This window comes from Nomascus leucogenys, chromosome 19 (assembly GCF_006542625.1).
Source record: "Nomascus leucogenys isolate Asia chromosome 19, Asia_NLE_v1, whole genome shotgun sequence".
Taxonomy (NCBI): Eukaryota; Metazoa; Chordata; class Mammalia; order Primates; family Hylobatidae; genus Nomascus; species Nomascus leucogenys.
The window spans coordinates 7858981-7881217 of NC_044399.1; the positions used below are offsets into that span (position 1 = coordinate 7858981).

General features: G+C 44.1%; 1 long non-coding RNA gene across 2 annotated transcripts in view; it reads right to left on the reverse strand.

Annotated features, from left to right (window-relative positions):
• Positions 1-584: 584 nt before the first annotated feature.
• The window catches only part of LOC115831544, a 62085-nt gene continuing 40432 nt past the window's right edge, over positions 585-22237 (reverse strand). For both annotated transcript variants that reach the window (XR_004027056.1, XR_004027057.1), the window contains 2 exons: positions 2817-2957; positions 585-763 (listed from right to left, as the gene is read on the reverse strand). This is a non-coding gene — a long non-coding RNA (uncharacterized LOC115831544). The remainder of the gene's footprint in view (positions 764-2816; positions 2958-22237) is intronic.

The window sequence follows — 22237 nt, forward strand, 5'->3', positions numbered from 1 at the left end:
TTCTCTGTAACTCCACTGCATTTCTAAGAAGGTCAAATCTGATCATGTATATAATGTGCTTTCTGTAATATAAAAGGCCTCCCTGTTATTATTTCTGTATTATTATTATTATTATCATCTATGGGCAGAAAACATTAACACTCAAGAAAAAATATATTCACATTTTTTACTTTATATGAAAATGTGGACATAGATTATATCCATTCTTTTAGGAATATTATGTTGGAGATGAAAATAACACGGGTCCCTTCTAATATGGTTGAGTTTTACTGATATTCATTTATCTATTGATACAGGTTGAACTGCTTTAAAATATAATTGATTAAACAAAAAGCTCAACCAGTGATGTGGCGTGTAAGAAAACAGCTTCCTCATATCATTCTTCCCAGTTTTAAGATGAAAAGCTATGGACTGTTGAGTCCAGACTGAGTGGGGGCTCCTTCACTAGGAATACAACATACTGTTGAGAATTATTTCCCCCCGGCCAGTTTTCCTTGGTCCTGACACTTTCTTCTTCAATCTATCTAACTAAAATATATTTACCCTTAGCAAGTCCAATCCTTTTCAGAAAAAACTACAAATGGTCACGTCGAATAATCACGAATTTATTTATTCTAAATATTATTACCACAGAAACCTGCAATGTAAAATACTTTCTAACCTCGCACTCCACATTCAAACAAAACATATTGTGCAGACTCTTCTTAACTTATGACCAAGAAAATGCAGCTAGAAAGATGGAATCTTCTCATTTCAGATGATTCTGTAAATGAAAACAAGAGGTTTGTCATTAAGTGGTATTGATGATACCCACAGTGTTCATATGTTTGTCAATTTCATTAACCTCTCAAATTAGGTATTCATAATGTGTTAATGACAGTGTAACACATCATTACATTATTCAATGTAATTTTGTGGATATTATGTATAGTTTGTAATGTTAGAATCTCTTGTCTTTACAGCTGTTAGAAAACATTATACTTTCCAAGATGATTAGGGACATGTGAATACCAAACGGCAGAATCCACAGCTCAAACAATGGTCCCTGCTTGGCCTTGAATTCTGATCAGGGTATGACTAGACAGTTTCCACTGACAAAAGACTAAGCTCCCTTTAACGTGTTATACAAGAACTAAAGAATCACAAAGCTGACAGAGAGCTTGAGAATTTGTCAATCAAATTTCTTCCCTTCAGGTTGGTGGTGATAAATTGAATTATTATCTATCAAACAGTCCCTCCCTCTCTCATTGGAATAGAGCACACTTTGCTGCCCCACTGACTATTGGGGGGATTGGCCAGTGTCTTGTTTTGGCCAAGGAAATGTAAGCAAACCTGATAAAAGCAAAGGTTTTAAATGTCCTCTCATGGCTGGTTTGTCCTCTTGCACTCCTGTAATCCAGCGTGAGAAGAATATGGCCCAGAGAGCCCCTTCCCCTTTAGTGTAGGCCCCAGAATAAGCCCCCTGGAGCAACCCTGAGCCTGAACTCAGCTTGGAACAAAGCCTGCTCAAGCCCAATAAGATTAGCAGAACCTCATCCAAACCACAGATGCACGGCTAGCTAAGAAACACAAATATTCATTACAAGACACTGAGAATCCAAACTTTTTTGTTACACAGCATTCTCGGGGCAATGGTAGACTCATACAATGGCAGAACTCTTTAACTGTTCTGTTAAACTGACAACTGTTGCAATAGGATCATGGAATCTTCTGAGCTTTGATTTCAGAAGACAGCATTTCTGTCTCTTTCATTAAAATCTTGGCACTTATACAAAATGATATTGGGTATATTGCTTAACTGTGTGTACTTCAGTTTTTTAATTCATTCATTTGATAAGTCAGTCACTCACATACTTTTTTTAAGTTCTTGTCATGTTCGTTCATGTTTATTATGCTAACCACTGCAAATAAAATAGGGAATAAAATAGACATGTGTTTTTTGTTTTGTTTTTTAACTACAGGTACCCACATTCTATAAAATGGGTGTAACTCCTGGTCTGTTAACCTCATGAGGTAAGTGGAAGAGATTATAAAAGACAGAATGCAGTAAGATCATCTTTGTGAAAGTACTATAAGAGTTGAAAGCCATGAGCAAATTTGAGGGAATTTTATTTTGAATTTTTAGGATTTTTATTGTTTGAAATCTATCCCAAATTTTAAAAGATCCATGATCCTGCTTATGATAAGTCTATGTCCAACTCTGAAACAGCTCTTCTTATCTTCAGCTTGCAGGAAAATGGAAATTTTCATTTGTTTCATCAAATATTGTATGTGTTTTATATTAGCCAAGTTCTGAATCCAGCATAAGAAAACTAGGAATCCCTTACTTCGTCTCTAAGGCTATTAGAGAAAAGATGAATGAATTCTTCCCTTCCAATTTTTTCGGATTTATTTATATTTTTCGAATTTGTGTGTGAATTGATGCTAATTCCTTCACTTTGGCGATTGTTTAGTAACAAGGTTTAAAATGGATGCATTTGAATGGCAGGACTTGGTAAGTGGGTGTCAGTGAAGTGAGAGACAGCCCAAGGATCATAGACAAGTCAACTCCTAGAGCAGAAAGACACTGGAAGCATCACCCAATCAAACCCCCACCCGCATATGCAAAAGCTCAAACCCAATGGCTGCAGGACCATACTTCGGAAGAGCAAGAATGACACTGGCAGCTCTCGACCACAGTCCCATGTCCTCACTTTAGTTAAACTTTACAGAAAGTGAAACAATCAGCTAAGAAAAAAAACCAACAGGCAAGTATCTTTCATCTGCGATGCTCAGTTCTGGGTTGGGAGATGGGTAGTAGAGATGTATGTACTTACCCAGAAAGCATTTCCAGTCTCTAGGTGATCTGATCAGCTCAGCCAGGCAGCCTCCTTCAAAGTCATCATGTGCTTTTTCTCTTTGAACCATCGAACCCAGCAGTCAGTTGAGTCCCCGCAAGGCGCTTATCTTGTTTCTGGCTGTTGGGGTAATGATGTGTCACTGACAGCTGTTGCCCACATTTGCTCCTTCACTCTCCCTTCTGTGTAAACATACAGACGCAGTTTGCATCCATGGAGCACCCTCTATCCTCTCTATCCAGTGGCTTTGTTTTCACTCTCTCCTGGCCCACCAGCTGTATATTAAAGTAAAAGTAAGTGACTTGAAACAGCCCTCTCTACTTCTTTGCATGTATTTTACTTTTGATCTTTGCAACTCTTTGAGGTATCCATTATTATCCTCCTTTTACAGATGAGGAAATCAAAGCTCAGAAACTAGCTTGCCTAGGGTCCCACTGTTAATAAATATCTGAACCAAAATTCAAATCCAGATCTGCCTTCAAAACATTTCCCCTTCGCACAAAGGCACACTTCTTAACAACGGAAGGAGCTCTGCAGCCACGTGGCTTTTTCTGCAGATGAATCCAGCTGGTCCTACTTCTAAAACCCACAAATATCAAATGAAGCAGGAAAATGAAAACTGGGAATTTCATTTACATTTCACTCAGCTCTATAGCGTTACCTATGCTGATAAAGCCCTTCTACATTTCCTCTAAAAAGGAAATCAAAAGGTTCTTTGTAATACCTGAAACTCACCCAAGATCTTGTCATCCTGCCTCACAGCCCTTAAAGCCCCATTCGCATCTGCCTGGAAAGTATCTCTTGGTTATCACAGTTTAGAAAGAGGCATTCATCTCACTAAGCTACTGGAGGGGTGAGTTAGACAAGCAACCCAGTAAGGTTTAAAAATATATATAAAGCACAAGATGTTCTTATATCTGCCAGTGAGAGCATGTTCCTTGAGACTCAGAGAAGAGGCAGGGGAGGCAGCATGGGGAGACCATGGCCAAGCTCAACCTAGAAGAGAATTAGGGGTGAGCACTTAGTTAATGACTGCAAAGTGCTTTGAAAATGAAAGTGTATCTTAATCCCAACGCCTGCCTGGTAAACCATGGTTTTTCCCGTCTTGTCGCCCCAGAGTAGTGGATGGAGGCAGTCAATGCTCTCCCAAAAAAGCCAACAGTGGTGGTCACCACCTTACATAGTCCTCATGCCTCACCCAAGATGACAACATATTCAAAGTGGAGAAAGAAGTCATTTTTTGCATCAACTTAAAAATAATAACAGTTCTGCTTCCACTGCTTAAGGCCATAGCAATCTTTCTCTCGTGGGGAGTGAATGATGGAGCTCAACTCTGCATCCATAGAGAAGGTTAATTTGACCCACTGAAGGCTGCCTTTCTCATGGCTGTTCACATTTACCAGGGACTGTCTAAACACACTTTCCTGCTCTCAGAGGAGACAGGCATTTTGTGTCATCAGCGGACGTCTGACAGACACAGCTGACCCAACTGTCCCCAGTGCAGGACTTCAGCTGCCCTCCTGACTTGGGAAGTGGCTGCGGCATTGAGTGCAATGGTGAGAACCAGGTCCCCTAGGGTCCTGGGCTCGGTGGACTTGCCTCTCAGAGTCAGGCTGTTCTTTTCACACCTTCAAGTGAAGCCAAACTCTGTTTGTCAGCTTTACAGCACTGTTGTACCCATCGACAGAAGCCTGCTTGCTGGCAGCCCCTGCCTGGAGCTTGCCTCTTTGCCTCCTTCACCCCCAAACCCCTCCTTTGGTGGAAGCCCTCTACTGTGGCCCAACATCTGGTCTTTCTCTTTATACTTCAAAGTCAGCTCTGGAAGCTCCATGGTGAAAAGACGGGGCTGGTGTTCCTGGGAGAAAGGGAAGAATGAAAACCTGCTTCAGTGTCATGGAGTGGAAAGAATATAGGTTTCTGCATCAGGCAAACCTGGGTACAGCTTCCAACTCAAGTCATGCACCATCCAGGGGACCTTAAGCCTCAGTTTCCTCATTATTAAATGCCAAAGAGTCAAGTGAATGAACTTGGGCAAAGTTTTGGGGACATGGAAGATAATAAATGGTAACAATTATTAACTATTTCAAGAGAAATTAAGTCAAGGAGGGTAGACTTCCACTGAGTAGCTCCAAGTGACAACTGACATTTATCACACACTTGCTGTGTGTCTGGCTTTGATCTTCTCTCATTTACTCTGCTCAACAATCCTATGATGCAAACATTGTCAATATCTGCATTTTCCACAAGATGACCGTAAAGCCCAGAAGGATTAAGTAGCTTCCCCAAGGTCACACAGTAAGTACTGTGATTCAGACACAGACAATCACCCAACAGAGGCCATTCTCTAAAGCACCAGGACATATCTGCCCCCTCCACGGAAGCTGGTGAGGCTCAGGGTTTCCATCTGAGGACCTGTCATTCCATGGCTCTCTGTTGTTGTTTTTCACCAGGGAAGTCAGAGTAGAAGAAAAGTTGACAAGTGTTTATGAATGCTGGGAAAAATTAGTGCCGGAGCAAGAGCGGAGCGGAGAATTGTCTGCAGAATGAGAAAACACAGGTGGCAGCAGCTACCTACAGACGTGACTTAGCCCAGATTCCCCACCAAGCAGAAACTGAGGCCAACTTAGATGCTAATGTTTTATTGAAAGATCCAATCCGTGGGTAGAAACAATGAGAGGAAAGGGAAGGATTGAAAGCAAGCACAGGGTCGGTGTGTAAACACGTGGTCGTTGGTTCCCAAGCCACCAAGAGATTTAAGGGTCCCTGGGCCACGTGGGGCCCCTGGAAACAGGCTGCACGGAGAACCGCCCTAGAGCAGCCTGCCCAGGAGGCCAGGGGAGGAAGTGGTCTGCCAGCTCCCTCATCTCCCACCTCCTGTTAGTCACAGTCACCCCACAGGCAGTGACACCCATACTTCCCAGGGGGTCATCTAGCTTCTCCAGGTAGCTACAGGGGACACAGATCCCCCTCTGAGGCATTTCACTCTGGCCTGGGAGGGGTAGGGGTCAGGGGCCCCCCAAGCCTAGTGCAGCCTCAGCCAACAGAGTATGAGAGTGGCCATGTGGCGTCTGTCGTCACCTCCCAGGGATCGGGGGCGTAGGAGGGTAGCAGCTACCTGGGTGCTTCACAAGTAAGAACCCAAGGCTCCTGGAGACAAGTGAGGCCCAGAGAACTCGAGGACCCAAGAGGGGCCTTAAAACTGTGACTAAACAGGACCTGGAGTCCCTCTGAGGAGTCACAGGTCAGGCACAGGAGGCCATGCCAAGCTGCAGTCCTGGGCTAACTCACAAGTCTAGGGGCTTGGAGGGGCTCCGTCCAAGAATACCAGAGGTTCCCGGGCACCCAGAGCCATAGAGTCAGGCCAGCTAGGGCAGCACACATGGCTGTCCCCACTCTTAAGACAGACCAGAGCCCAGGCCGCCCCCAGGGCTGGGCAGGAATCATTCTGACCACCGGCCTGGGGAAGGCCACTCATCCCAAGGGCTGGTGTCAGGAAGAGGCTCCTGGACTCGGAATGAGAAGTTGCCAATTCATGACCCCCCCGGCCTCCTGCTAGCTGCACACCTTTGGATGAGGCCTTGAACCTCATCTCTGCAAAAGCAATCCTAGCCAGGCCCTGCCAGCCCCTGGAGCCTCTGTCTCCTCACCTGTAAAATGGGGTAAGGGTCCAGGCTGGTCCAACTCCTGGGGCTACTGTGAGGATCACAGGGCTTTGCCGATGAAAACCCTACTGCCCTGCCCTGCCCTGCAGGTCTGTCCTGCGTGCCCCTGCTCATCCACCGGGCCCATGGGCCTGAGGTCAGGGCAAGGCATGGCCACCCTAGCTCAGTGTCAGCCCAACCCTTCCTATCGGAGGGAAGCAGAGATTGCCCTGTGCAGCCTGCTTCCTGCCCCATGACGAGGGGCTTCCCCTTAAGATGATTTTGTTTGTCACAGCCCATAAGGGGAAGGGTATTCCCTGAACCAGCACAGCCCTTTGATGGGACCAGGGGGCCCCTGTCCTGCATCCAGCACTCCTATCATGAAGAGAGGGACAGGAGAGTCGATGGGGGAGGGCACAAGCCTTCCCAGGGAGACCTGACCCCATCCACGCCTTGTACCCAAGCCCCCAGAATTCCTAGCCTAGATGTTTCCAAACCTACTTCCAGGGCCCAAGTCCGATCCCCTGGACATCCCAGAGCCTGGGGAGGCCCAAGGCCCACCCCTGTGGGTGGAGCACCCTGGCAGGGAAGAGTGAAGTCCAGGAAGGGAGGAGAGGAGATGTGAGAGGGGGAGGGGAGGCCGAGGGCAGCAGGGGCTAGAAGCAGCTTCCTCCAAGGCCTTCTGCCGGCCTGAAGTCTCAAGGAGTCTGAATTCCAAATTTGAACCCAGCCATCAAGGTCAAGGTAGTAGGAGAGAAACCATTTTACTCAACAACGTATAAGCAGAACGTGTCATTTTTTAAATATGAAGATCTTTACCACGTGGGCCCCATTTGAACTCTTGCTCTGGGGACCTGAACATGTTCGGGAGCTATGTCCTTTTACTCAGCCTCCTTCCAGCACCTTCCATCCTCTGCTGCCCTAAACCTCATAGCCCCAGGTGCAGTATTCTCCTAAAACCTGGCTACTCCCTTCTGGTCCGCAGGGCATCTGTTCTAAGGCATTCACCTTGCCTTGATCATGAAAGGAACGTCCTTTGAAAAGGCCGCCGTCCAAAATATTCCCTGCTGTCCATTCATTCACTCATTCATTCCTTTATTCAACAAATGCTTGTGTATCTCCTTCTGCACCAGGCCACACTCTGGAGATAGTGCAATGAACAACACTGGCAGGAGGCCCTGCCCTCATGAGCTTCTATCCTGGTGGACAAAGACACACAGCAAGCCAGTGAGCACGTGAGATGAACAGAGCATCAGGAAGGGCCACCAGCACCCCACGCCTGCATACCCACTGTGACTGCCCACGGCTGGGGGCCTGGCCCACAGCACTTCACACGGTGGACAATGAAGCCCTGAGGACTCCCTGTGGCCCTTAACTCCTAAGCGACTGGGCTGGGATTCCCACTCAGATGGTGCTGAGGCCAAAGGTCTCAAAGGCTTTCCACCGCCAGGTCCCTCGTGAGTCAGGACTAGCATTAATTATAGTAACAGTATCAATTAGCTCCTCTTGGCTCCAAAATATAATGGCTGCTTCCTCTGGTACAATATTAGGAGCAGGCACCAGATGAAAAAGCAAACGGATCGAACACCACCCACAGAGATAAACTGGCCTTGTGATCAACGATGGTGGATTTTTTTTCAACACAGATAAACAGGAAAGGAGTTTTGGTTTTGAAAATCAACCGATTTCCTTGCTGTAGCCGTATCTAGGTTGGGTATCGAAGAAAACAAAAATAATTCTGGGCACAGAAGGAAGATGGAATATTTCTGCACTCAACACTGGGCCAGTTTGGCTCATTCCCAGACATAAAGAATTATGGTGTCCCTTTTTAAATAAAAATAAATAACGCAGTTCAACCCAGATGGGGGTGCCAGCAGATGTGACAGAACCATGGAGAGTGGGTGGGTGGTGTGCAGCACTTGGCCATTGCTGACAGCAGCCCTGTTGTGAAACACACAGCTGGGAGGACGGCACAGGTGCGCTCACACAGCCGGCATTCCCACAGGCCCACCCACTGCCCTGATTGCGGGCCACCGCTGACCGCAGGAGCCTCCCAAAAGAGGAGGCAGGCGTGGGAGGGCGGCTGCTGCCAGGCCAACGCCCCTGAAAGGGTCAGTCCCTGCTCTCTCTGCAAGGCCCCCTGCCCCCAGCAGCCCTGGATCCCCTTCAATCCGAGGCCCAGCTCCTAGACCTGAGGCCACAGGCTCTGCTTCCTGGCTGCCTCCTGCTTGCTGCCTGAAAGCCTCACAAGCAACTTAATTAGATTAAAAAATACCAAAGGCTACTTAACAGTAATTGAGCATATATTTTCAAACAGCCAGAAGAGAGGATTTTGAATGTTCCCAACACATGGAAATGACAGATGTTTGAGGTGATGGATATGTTAATGACCCTGAATTGATCATTACCCATTGGATCCATGTATCAAAATATCACTCTGTACCCCATAAATAGGTACAATTATTACATGTCGATTAAAAAATAAAATACCAAAGGCAGGACTAGGATAGGACAGGCTTCATGGGGGATTTCAGGAAGTTCCATCTTCAAATTTTGGCTTAGGTGAGTCAACCCCTGAGCATCAAGTTACTTATGGGAGCTGAGAAGAATCTCAATCATGCATGTAAGTATCTCAGCATAGCAGTAAGTAGTAGTAGTTCTTTATGATAGTTTTAGCAGCGATACCGGGGAGGTTTCTGGAACAAGATAAAGAAATTTAATAAAGGTGAAAACCTCTTTCACGATGTTAAAAGTTTGTCTCACTCTGCAGTAATCCCACCTACACACACAAGAGACCTTTTCCTGGCTTTTCATGTTCTATATGTTCGAGGGGTATAGAATTATTTTTCCAAGCACCTTTTGTTCTGTCAAACGGATAAAGAATTGATAGATACATAGAAAGTATTGGCATTCTTGGGGTTATTTCTAATGGTGAATGTCATAATTTCATTAAACGAGACAAATATTTAAAAGACAACAAGTTGACAGTGTTGGATGCCTTTGGTGTGGTTCATTTTGTGTGACAGGTGACAACTCCGTTTCTTCTTTCAAGTGCAATGTTTCTAAAGCCAGATGGAGCCGGGGGCCCTTAGTGCTCCTGAAATTGTGCATGTGTACTCCTTTTTCCACAAGACTGTCCAAGCTCTTACTGGCATCTCGAAAAGCCTCCAAGCTACCTATGGGGATCACCCTCTCTGGCACCAAAGGGGATTAAACACCTGTTTGCTGAAGACCAACTAGACATCATCAGTTTTCCCCTTTCAGGACCCACCCGTGAGCACCAGGTATGTTCCTGTACCCCGTTTTTAGTTCTCCCTTCGCTTTCTCTGTCTGCCTACTTCACATACTCAGGTGCATCTTACAGGGATCCTTTTTCTGAAAATAAACACTTGGACATAGCATAGTGCAAGAAGGCAGGGGAGTGTGGTGCCAGGAAAATGGAAGCAGTATAGTGAGCCTGCGGGTCAGGGGGCAGTGGGGACAGTGGGGCAGCATCCTCCCCACTGCCCCCACCTCCAGGCCCTGCTTGCTAAGGGGCCTACCCCCAGCCACCTCGGTGCTGTAAGGGCACTTTCACTGGGGCCAGAAGAGAGGCCAGTTTCGCTTTTTATGAACTTGATCGTTGAGTTATCCTGGTCACCTACTGCAGGCCGTGGGGGCCGGACATGGGAGATTCAACAACAGGGAGGCTCTGAGGCCTCCGCTCCACTGAGCAAGGCCAGGCCCAGGATCCTTCTAGCTCTCCCAGGAGACCTTTGAGCACCTGGCTCCCAGTGGCTTGAATCAAACAAGGTGATACTTACACGGTTGAAAACAAAAAGAGCTGCTAGTTGGATAAATGAACTTACACACATGCTAGAGTTTCACTTCAGTTCTGTAATGCACCTTGCTTTCTCCCCAACCATGGGGTAGCCTTGGGAGCACCCACCAAAGGACCCAGGCAGGGACCATCTCCAGGCAGTGACCAGTGCCACCACCAGCAACCATGAGACTGTGAACATGTTTATTTGTTCATTTGTTCATCTGATTCCTTTAGAGCCAGCTACTCCGGGTTTCTGAGAAGCCTCACTCTGCCACTGTACTACCAGCTGTGTGGCCAGACCTAAGTTACCTTGATTTCCTCATCTATAAAAGTGAGGAGAGTTCTGCATTCCTCAGAGGTTTGTTGTGAGGATGGAATGAAATAATTATGTAAAGCACATAACACCACACCTGGCAGGTAACAGGCATTCAGTAAATACTATGAGTTGGATGGCATCCTGGCCCCAGCATCGGGGTAGAGAACATTCAGACATTGTTAGCTGCCACTTGACCAAGGTTCACAGATTCAAAAGAAATAAATGAGTGAGTGCTGAAATAAACAAAAGGGGTGGGGTGGGTGCTAGAGGAGCTGTCACAAGCACTGTAAGCGACAGTGCAAAGCTGGCTTGCTCGTGGCTTGTCATAAATGCCCCAGGCAGCTGGGGCTCTGGCTGGGAGACAGGCGGGCTGCTATGTGGCCCTGGAATCCGGGTAGCCCATAAATGATGCATCAAGAGCAGAGCTGGCCACAAACCATGGCGATGCAGGCCACGGGAACATCTGTGCAGACTGAGAGGCCTCCGAGCAAAGGCAGCCCCAGCTGTGCAGGCCTGCCTCTGCAACCCCACACTCCCCACCCCTGCACACCCTCACCCCCACACCCCCACACACCCCACCCCCCCTGCAGGTGACCACTCACCCTAACTGTCCAATGGTGCACCCTCAAGCAAGTCCACCCCATGGTCCCCAGCTCTGGTTTACACAGCAAATGACATTTATTGCAACCTTTAGAAATATAAAATGTTTTAAAGAAGATAGGCACAAGGGTCCCCAATGGCAGTACATGCTCTTTTCTCTACTATTAGGTGGGAGGATGGAAAGGAAAATCTTACCTCTGACTCCAAACACAGAGCCCTGTAGGAACGGCCCCCATTTAGTGACCCTAGCAAGTCCCGGTGCCCAACTCAGGCCTGGCACACAGGGCCCCAGGTGAGGCGCTGGAGCAAGTGTTCTTGCAGAGCCAGTGACCGTGGAGCCTGTGACCATGCAGAGGGAGACAAACACCAGTGGGAGAAGTTGGGAATCACCCTGTCCAACATTCTCGTTCCCTGGGAACCTTCCATCTTCTTGTCTCCACCCAATCTGTCTTGAGGGAACTCTAATTTTTTCAGCAATTTTAATCTCAGAAATGAGCAGGGAAGGACTCTAGTATATGTGAAAGAGAAGGATCCTGAAAACAAGTAAATATCCTGGCCATGGACACTCGGTGAATGTTTAACCCTGCAGGACGGCTGCACTGGTACTTGGTGACCCAACAGGTGATCGGGATCTGCTGGTGATCTTGGTTCACTGAATGATCCGTAGTCCTCTGGGTGCTCTGATCTGCCAGGTGATCCTCCAGGGCACTTTAGAGCTATAATCATGAGCTTCAGAGGAACACAGTAGAATGGAATCTTGCTCCACCACGGCAACAGCCGCCTGACCCTACCCAAGCCCTTTAACCCCTGGGGCCTGGGTCTTCTCATTTGTAAAATGGGGGAGACTGATCTCTATCTCACAGGGTTGCAATGAGTATTAAATGAATTATTGTTAGTAAAGTGCCCATCAATGATAGACTGGACAAACAAAATGTGGTACATCTATACCATGGAATACTATGCCGCCATAAAAAGGAATGAGAAAGAAAAGGGACATGGATGGAGCTGGAAGCCATTATCCTCAGCAAACTAACACAGGAACAGAAAACCAAACACCGCATGTTCTCACTTATAAGTGGAAGTTGAACAATGAGAATACACGGACACAGGGAGGGGAAGAACACACGCTGGGGCCTGTCTGTGGGTTGGGTGGTGGGAGGAGGGGGAGCATCAGGATAAGTAGCTAATGCATGTGGGGCTGAATACCTAGGTGATGGGTTGATAGGTGCAGCAAACCACCATGGCACACATTTACCTATGTAACAAACCTGCACATCCTGCACATGTATCCCAGAACTTAAAATTAAAATTTAAATGTATTTTTTTAAAAGTATCTTAGCAGGACTGCCACAGCAGAGTGCTCTGTGGTTTCCTATCTTTTCAATACTAGTTTTAAATTAAAATAAAATTAAATGTTTCTAAGACCATAAGTGCAAACTGCAGAAACCCTTAATGCAACTATTCGTACTATTGTTATTATTTTCATGGGGAATGGAGAGGGAAGGGTAAATTATAATAATAAGATGATATGTTTATCAGTCAAGACGCCTATCTGAGAAAGGATATTAAGAAAAGTAAAAACTAGCCCAAAGAACCTATCTGTCTCTGCGCTCATTTCTTTTACATAACGACTTTGGAGAAAATGTTTTCATTCATCAAATGGTCAAATAAATGTTAAAGCCCTGAAGATTATTTGGAAAATCCAGTGTAAACTAACACAAGATGAGATTTCCCATGGGTTAATCCAATGGGAGGTTTCACTTGGTCCTGAATTTCCTCATAAAATTATTTAAAATGCTCTTTTGTTCCTATTCTCCTTTGCTACCAATTTAAAGGAAAGAAAAGTGGGTCATGCATTCAACAGAAGAAGGAACCAGGCCACAAAACAAGCCGAGGGTGAAAAGGGAAGTTTTCTGACAGCGTATGTGGCCTCCAACACTAAGTGGTGAGAAGCGCAGAAAACTCAGTCTAAGGGGCAATTATATTTTAGAGTCAAGAACGGGAACACTGTTTCAAAGAGGAGCAGAATTTAGAAAAGCAGTTAACTGTCTAAGACTGCCGAACCCAAACTCTGTCCAGAGACCTGGCCACAAGCAGAGCTGCCGGCAGCCGGGCTTGAGGCAGTTATCTGCTGAGAGGGTGGTCAGCAGTCAGCGTCCAGGGCTGCACGCTCACGGCTCTGCACACGTGGCTGCTAACCCTAAGGCCACTGCCAGGAAGGAGCCCCAGGGACACTTGGACTGCCCACGATGAGAAAAGCAGAAACAGCAGCTGCTGTCCTGCGTGTCACCAGCATCACCACCTCAACTGCTGTGCAGAAACACCTGCCCAGAAACACCAAGAGCTTGTCCACCAGCGCTGTGCATAGCAAGCTGTCCTGTAGAGTGGGCCAGCAACCATTCTCCTAACACACAGAGCACAGCTTACACGTCCAACCATCCAGATCAACTCGTAGTCAGTTTCTCAAAGGCAGAAAGAATGGGTCATCCATTGCTCTATGTTATCCTTCCCAAAACGTAGTCAAATAATTTGCATAAAATAGACGCTCAGTTAGAGTTGGTGAAATCACTTAATGAATGATGAGAGGAAAGAATCCTCATTCCACAGATCCAGTTCAGCTTAAACCTGATCCAACAGATGAGCAGTTCTCAAACTTTTTGGTCTGAGGACCCTTTGCACTCCTAACAATTGAGAATTCCAAACAGTTTTTGTTTATGAGGGTTATCAATGTTTATTGCATAAATAATTAAAACAGCCCACACATTAAGTCACTAGGAATTGAGAGCAAAATGTTCAATGTTCAACCAAGCTTCCCATAGGTAAAACGTGTACAGAATGAAGCTGTATGGCAGTCACCAGTAGGTGCAGAGGAAACCCGGAACAAGCCGTACAGCACAGACCGGCCACAGGCGCCAGGCACACCTGCAAACAAATCAGTACCCTGTCAAAACTAATTGTGATCACTTTTGAGAGCTGAGCAGTTCCAGCATAGGGAGTGGCACTGTGCTTGGCATTTTCACATATGTCACCTTGAATGATTCTCCTAACACTGCAAGGATCCATACTACCTCTGTTTATCAGAAGCTGTAAAGAAGAGTCGATGAGATTCACTTAACTAGCATCAAACAGCTCCTAGAAGCTGGAGAGGGATTCCAGTGGGGCCATCCATATTTCCAAAATCCTTGCTATCTCCACGGATCAAGCTGTTTTCCTAAAATCGATCATTTCTTTACTTCGGGTCCCCAGATCCCTGCCACCGTTGTTCAGAAATGAACAATATGAGAATGTTCACAGCAGGCTACTGTTATACATTCTTTGTTGGTTTGTCTTCTTGAAAAAAAATTTGATTAAGGGCAAACAGAGAGTGGTCACTCAATGTTTTGAATCAGAAATTACATTTTTAAGATTTCAGAAGTGGTAGAGCTAATTCCTATTAATGTATATTCTTGGACAGGGCTGACCTTCCCAGGGGCTGGAATTGTTACTCATTCACGTGTCCCCAGGGTCTGGTATGGTCCTGGCTCACAGAGACGTTCAATATAGATTTGTTGAATTGCCTATTAAGTATATGTATTATATGTAGAATATATACATATATAGATAGATTCTCTGATTAAAATTTATTTTTTCAAATTATATTAGAATAACACTAAAGGAAACCTATAGTAATTGCTGTTAATCTGATAAGGCCAATGGAAAAATTATAGAGCCATAATGAAATTTTCTTTTTCCTTTAGACATTTTATTTGCATTTATTATTATTAACAGGTACCATATATTGAGGCCTTTTTTAACATGTCAGTCCCATTTTAACTTATTTATGATGACATGTACTACTTGCTGACTGGTTTAGACCTTTCTTATAAATTAGTAAAAAAGCATAATTTAAGAATATATGTGGATAAGTAATTTAGACAGAGGATGAAAAAGGGCAATCATTATCCTAGAATATAAAAAATTATAATTTCAACAAAATTGCTAAGACACGTTTTTCTGTAGAATGTTCCTCCAGAACTCCAGCAAGCTTCCACAGAAGCATGAGGTTCATCAACACATTGGGTACGAGATGCTGCCGATCAGAAAGCTGGATTGAGTAGAGGTGATGGGGTGAGGCTAGAGTGACTCTTTCATAAAAGAGAGGGGGACAGGGCAAAATAGAGCAATCTTGTCAACTTATAAATGAGTCCTTTATTCATAACCACGAGCTAATGTGAACCAACATTAACCATGAGCAATTTAAAAAAAAAAAAAAAACAGAAAATTAGGACTCCCAAATAACCATTTAACAAGCATTTTTTGAACACTTTCAAACCTAGAAAAAAAACAAATTGGGCCTTTAAAAAAAGAAGGAGCAGAAAGAGACAAGTCAACCAAGCAGTTCCTATCGCCGCTCGAGCCTGGCGTTGCTCTGAGCTGTGCATTTCAATGTCATCCTTTTTGCTTGTTCTTTCTCTGATTCAGAGATTAGCCCAGCATATTATATGTATGTTTCCCACTTCCTGACCACACACTTTTATCTAAATTTCTTCAAGGTCTCACAATGAGACACCAGCAACTTCTTTAAGAACTGATGTCTTTTTCTTAGCCAGCTTTTGTGTAATCATTTCTTGTTACAATTTCCAGATGGCATAAGTGCCTTTGTTCGTTCAACAAATGTTTATCGAGCTTTTTTGTAGGTACCTAGGACCCGGATTTGAGCAGGTGGAAAAGGGCCTTGCCTGCATGGAACTTGCATTCTAGTTTTAAGGGGCAGAAAATAACAGAGGTGATGAGTCAGACTGGAATTATACTGCATAGTACAGCCTAGAACCAGAATGGGGAGAAGGTAACAGGCTGTGTGACAAGTTTTGGAAGAATATTCCAGGAGGAACTGAAAATACAAGAATGCTTTGGGACAGGAATAAGCTAGGCACGTGGAAAAACAAAACAAAACTATAAGTCTAAAATGTCTGAAATACAATAACAAAAACATCCAAAATGAGATGAAGGAGGAAAAACAGGTAGAGGCCAGATCCTATAGAGATTTCTAGGTCATAGTGAGGATATTGAAATTGACGCTAGGGGCAATGGAAGTTCACGGAAATATTTCAAGCAAAGTAGTCAGAAAGTGTGATTTATCTTTCAGAAAGTTTTGACTAATACTTTTAAATACACCACTCCAAATTCTAGCCCCAAGTTCTTCTTTAATGGCATGAATGCCACACAGATTACATGGAGATAGAGCAGAGGCTATTAGGACATCTATTAGAAATTCCATTTTTAATAGATTTCTGATTCTAGCAAAAGAAAATAGCTCTAGGCTGACAACTCAGCTTGGCATATATTAAAAATCTGTTTGGAAGCAAACTGTTTTAAAAGTACCTTTGGTTTTAATTAGTTTAGCATTTTAATTCTAAGAAAGCATGAGAAACCTTAATAAGAAGCATTTTCCATTTGGGTGTTTAAGTCTGCACCATAATGTTACATTAAAATCATTTCTGGTGTGTTAATTAATAATTATCTTAGGAATATTGCAAATGTGAAAGGCCACTGTGACTCACCGAGCTTCATTTGAGCTCATTCCATTTTAAAATTCTATTAATCCTTGTTATAAATGACAGGATCATTTAATTTCTTAAATGAGACATTTTTATTACACATTGGGCCTTTCATCTAAGTGAATTTTATTGGCTATGACAGGTCCTAAAACTCATTTTTATTTTTCAAAATGCATTTTGTCAAATATTTTGCCTCTAATGAATGAATGTTTTGACTCCAAATAAATCCGGCTATGCTTCCCCAGTTCTCCTCCCAAGGATCTGAAGAGCACTCACTGTATACAGAGCTCAACGGGGTAAGAACAGAACAGACAGGTGTCACTCAAGTCCAGGGTACATCCATGAGCTTTGCAATCACAACCAAAGCAACCACGTGGAAAGGCACTTTTGTGCACATAAATGGCCTTTTACCATTTTTAATTTGCAGCCTATAAACAGCAGTATGATGGATAAGATAAAATCATTCAAAATGTTAAAAAGATAAATAATTTAATATTTATAGCAAGTTAGGATACATCGAAAGGCTTGTATTGGGGTTACAGAAAATCGATGTCCTCTAAGAGGTGACTGCCCCATCTAATCCTTCCTTTCCACAGTCATCGACATTGGTTTAAAAATATTAAAACATTTAAAATATTGTTATTGAAGAGGCTCCTTGGTCAAAGGCTGGAAGAGTTGCATTCACTTTTATGCTAAACTCACTCAACAATTTGGCATTTTCCACATTGCAAGGGAGCCAGAAGTCTGTGGGGTTCAAGTAGTTTGCTCAACTCCTAAATCTTATTATCGCTAGTATTCTAATGATACTATTAGTATCCACCTCTTCCAATTTCATATCTCTTCTACTTGCTAAAAAGCAATAGGAATAGCAGCCCCTTTGATGGAAAAAAATGTTTTGTTATTGGGTGCTTTGTTTTTTATTCCTTTTTTTACCTCTTTTTAAAAGTAAAGATCCTTCTTAAAGGTACAGATCCTTGCTGTGACCTGTGTGGTCATTTTGATAACCATGAAACAAGTGGGGAAAACTGAGGCTCCAAGAGATTAAGGTACTTGCCTCAGGTAATGCAGGATTCACAGGCAGATCTATCTGGAACTTTCCACGGGTGCTATGCTGCCTGCTGTGTTAAGGTTATTGTGACTTGAGGCAAATTGTGGCCTGGAGTCACTAAGCATTCAAGACCACATATGAAGGCACAGAAAGCATCAGCACTTACAGTTTCTAGGTCTCAAACAGTGAGTAAATCTCAGGAGAACTTCAGTGGGGGTGGCAAATTAAAGAAAGCCACACATTGTTTGACACTTGTCTCATGGAGATATGAGTTCTATTTTCCCTCCCCTTGGACCTGGACTGACCAGGAGCTGCTTTGACAAATAGAGGATTGTGAAAGTGACTCCAGGCTATGGCTGTCAGAAAAAATACACAACACCCAGCCCCATTTGGATTTCAGATAAATTACAATTTCTGCATGACTATGTTCCATGCAATATTTGAGACACTCTTATACTAATAATTAGTGTTATTCATCTGGAATTGAAACTGAACTGGGCATTCTCTCATATTTGCTAAAGCTGGCAACCCTACTCTAGGCCAGTTCCAAGACTTGCCTTTAGGAGAACTGGAAGCTTTCACCTTGGCCCCTTGGAGTCCTGAGCTCTCATGTAAGGAGTCTCTATTGCCCTGATGGAGAGACTGTGTGAAGAAGACTTGAGGGGACAGGGAGGTAGGGAGGGTCCCATTGAGCCCAACCCTGCAGCCCACACTGCCAAGGCTCTAAGTATGGGAATGAAGCTGTCTGGGATGGTCCAGACCAGCCCCCAGTGAACTCCACTGTGCAGTCCTGGTCCACACCAAGTGAAACAGAAGGCTCATCAGTTAGGCTCTTCCTGAAACCCTTATCCACAACATCATAAAGCATGATAAAATGGTTATTGGCCAGACGCAGTGGCTCAGGCCGAATCCCAGCACTTTGGGAGGCCGAAACAGGTGGATCACAAGGTCAAGAGATTGAAACCATCCTGGCCAACATAGTGAAACCCTGTCTCTACTAAAAATACAAAATGTAGCCAGGCGTGGTGGGGTACACCTGTAGTCCCAGCTACTTGGGAGGCTGAGGCAGGAGAATGGTTTGAATCCAGGAGACGGAGCTTTGTTGAGCTGAGATCATGCCACTGCACTCCAGCCTGGCAACAGAGCAAGACTCTGTCTCAAAAAATTAAATAATTGTTATTATATTTAGTCACTACATTGTGATGATACGGTTTGGGTGTGTCCCCACCCAAATCTCATCTTGAATTGCAGTTCCCATAATCCCTACGTGTTGTGGGAAGAACCCATGGGAGTTCATTGAATCATGGGGGCAGGATTTTCCCATGCTGTTCTTGTGATAGTGAATAAGTCTCTGAAATCTGATGGTTTTATACAGGGCAGTTCCCCGCACATGCTCTCTCTTGCCTGCCGCCATGTAAGATGTGCCTTTGCTCCTCCTTCGCCTTCTGCCATGATTGTGAGGCCTCCCCAGCCATGTGGAACTGTGATCCCATTAAACCTCTTTCCCTTATAAATTACCCCGTCTAGAGTATGTCTTCATAGCAGAATGAGAACGACTAATACATGTGGGGTAGTTTACTATGCAGCAATAGATCACTGGAACAGAACTGAAAAAAGAAAGAGGAGCAAAAGTGAAATCAAAGCTAAGGCCCACAACCATTGGAGGGTAACAAAAATCACAAAATGGCCTTGAGACTTTGGAAAACAGACAACTGTTTATTCCACATTAATTTTTAAATTAAAGTGTTGAATTTATTTTAACCTTTACTTTGGCTTTTTGAGTGAAAGTTGATAATTCACAAATACAGTTTTAAAAATATGCCCTGAAACATAAAAATAATTCTAAGGAATATTTCTCAATCTTCACCTCAATAGGTCTTTCCCTTTACTGCATGGTACTTTTTAAAGAATAATTTAGAATAGCTTGTTTATGAGTTATCAGCAGCTGTTGATTCATTTGCTAATTAATGATTCAGGCAAAATCAGTGTATAATATCCAGTGATAACCAGTTTATAATTACGAGTTCCTTCCTTGTCATAAACCTTATAAATTACAAACAATTTCAGAATTTTTACTCATCATTAGCTGCTGAATAGACTCTTCGAATGATTCCATTCATCATCTCATGAATTACATGCAAGCAAGAGGCCTAAGCTTTTTTCTTTGTCTTTCCTTCTTTATTATTTCCCAGGACCAGTCAAGGACCAACACCTGTGGATCCTGCCTCCTAAATCGCTTTCAAGGCCATGCCCTTCTCTTTACCCCCTCATGGTTTAGGACAATGATGACAGTATTTTAACCAGTCATCTTGCCACCATCATTGTTCCTGGGCCAGCCGAATGGTATCACCTTCAGATCCCGGGAACCTCTTTGAATTTGTTACCTTACCCGGCAAAAGGGACTTCACAGCTGTGATTAAATAAAGGCTGCTGAGGTAGGGGATTTTCCTGAATAATCTGGGTGTGCCTCGTGTGATCACAGGATTCACATAAGAGGGAAGCAGTCCGTTACAGTCAGAAGGAGTGAGGGTGATGGGACAACAGAATGAGAGGCTGGAGTGATGTGCTCTGAAGACCGAGGAAGGGACCATGAGCCAAGGAACACAGGAGGCCTTGAGGAAACAGAAAAATCGAGGAGACAGACTCTCTCCTGAAGCCTCTAGGAGAAACACAGCTCTGTTGACACTTTGATTTCGACTTCTGACCTCCAGACAGTAACAGAAGAAATATGTGCTGTTTTAAGCCACCAAACTGGTGGTAATTTATTACAGCAGCAATGGGAAACTAATCCACTCCCTGATTAGTTCTTCACACCAGCAGGTCTCTTTAAGACACACATATGTTCATATCACCCCCTGGCATAAAACTTTTTATAAAGACTTCCAATTTATATTGGAATAAAGTCAAAATTCCTGAACGTGGCCTACAGGAGCTGTTCCAGCCTAACCTTTGTCCTCGTTTGTTTTCATTCATCCCTTTGCTTGCCAAACTCTAAGCAAAGTGGCCTTCTTTTTGTTCATCTAACAGTCCAAGTTCTTCCTGCCTCAAGACCTAGGACAGAGATCAGAACCTGTCACAAACCTCATCTGTTTTCTTCCTAGTGCCATAAAGAGGCTATACTTCGAGTCTCCCTTGAAGTTACCTAGGACCATGTGACTCTTTGGTCCATAGACAAAATAGAAGACTGATCTCTACCCCTGCTGACCCAGGCCCCTGCAATTCACCCTGCCACGCTCTGCTTCCCTCTGATAGCTGAACGCACAGGACATGGGGTTTGGAGGTTGGTAGAGTCCAGTTACCATGTGGCTGAATGAATTTCACTTTGGCAGTGATGTGAACAGTGGTGGATTGGGATAGAAAGACTGGAGGTAGAGGGACCAGTTAGGAAACCACTGATAAAAAGAATAACAAAAATAAATGTATATTGTTACATTGTTAACATTTATTATATCATAAGTATAATATATACCAAGCACTGCACTAAGAATGGAATCCCATTAAAACTCATTTACTCTTCATAACTACCATAGGGGTAAGACGATATAATTAAGCCTATTTTACAGATATGAAAACTGAAACAGAGAAGTTAAGTAACTTCCCAAGATCATACAGCCAGTGAGCAATGGCGTGACAAGTCCAATGCTTTTAACTACTACTTTATACTGGGGTTGCTGTTACTTTCAAGGACAGTGACAGCAGAGAAAGAGAATTCCCAATGTAAGGAAAAAGATGTCAGACATGACACAAAGTGTTTAACCACAGTGAAAACAGAGGAGGTGTGTTATTCTGGCTCTTTCCAGCTTTTAATTTAGTCTCATACAAAATCCCCTGGATACTAGATTCCCTTTTTTAATAGAAACCAAGCCTTGGAATCAAGTAACATTCCACCATTAAGGTGTCCTCAAACCTGTGCCTGGTTACTTCTGCCCTTTCACTCCACATCTCTCACAACCTCTAGACAAGGAGAGGCCAAGAGAATATTGCAGGGAACTAAACAGAGATCACAGCCAAGGGTAAAAATGAGGACATTGCTTCTTGGGAAGTTGGAGTGAGTACTTGGGATTACTCCAAACAATTGTAATTCTCCTGGGTGCTTGTCACCTTTGCCTTTCCAGTCCTAATCTCAGTGGTAGGTATTTATAAACAGTACCTGTATTAGTTCATTTTCATACTGCTATAAAGAACTGCCTGAGACTGGGTAATTTATAAAGGAAACAGGTTTAATTGACTCACAGTTCTGCACAGCTGGGGAGGCCTCAGGAAACTTACAGTCATGGCGGAAAGGAAAGCAAGGCACCTTCACAAGGCAGCAGGAAGGAGAAGTGCCTGGTGAAGCAGGGAAGAGCCCCTTATAAAACCATCAGATCTCGTGAGAACTCACTCACTATCACGAGAACAGCATGGGAGAAATTGCACCCCCATGATTCAATTACCTCCACCTGGTCTCTCCCTTGAC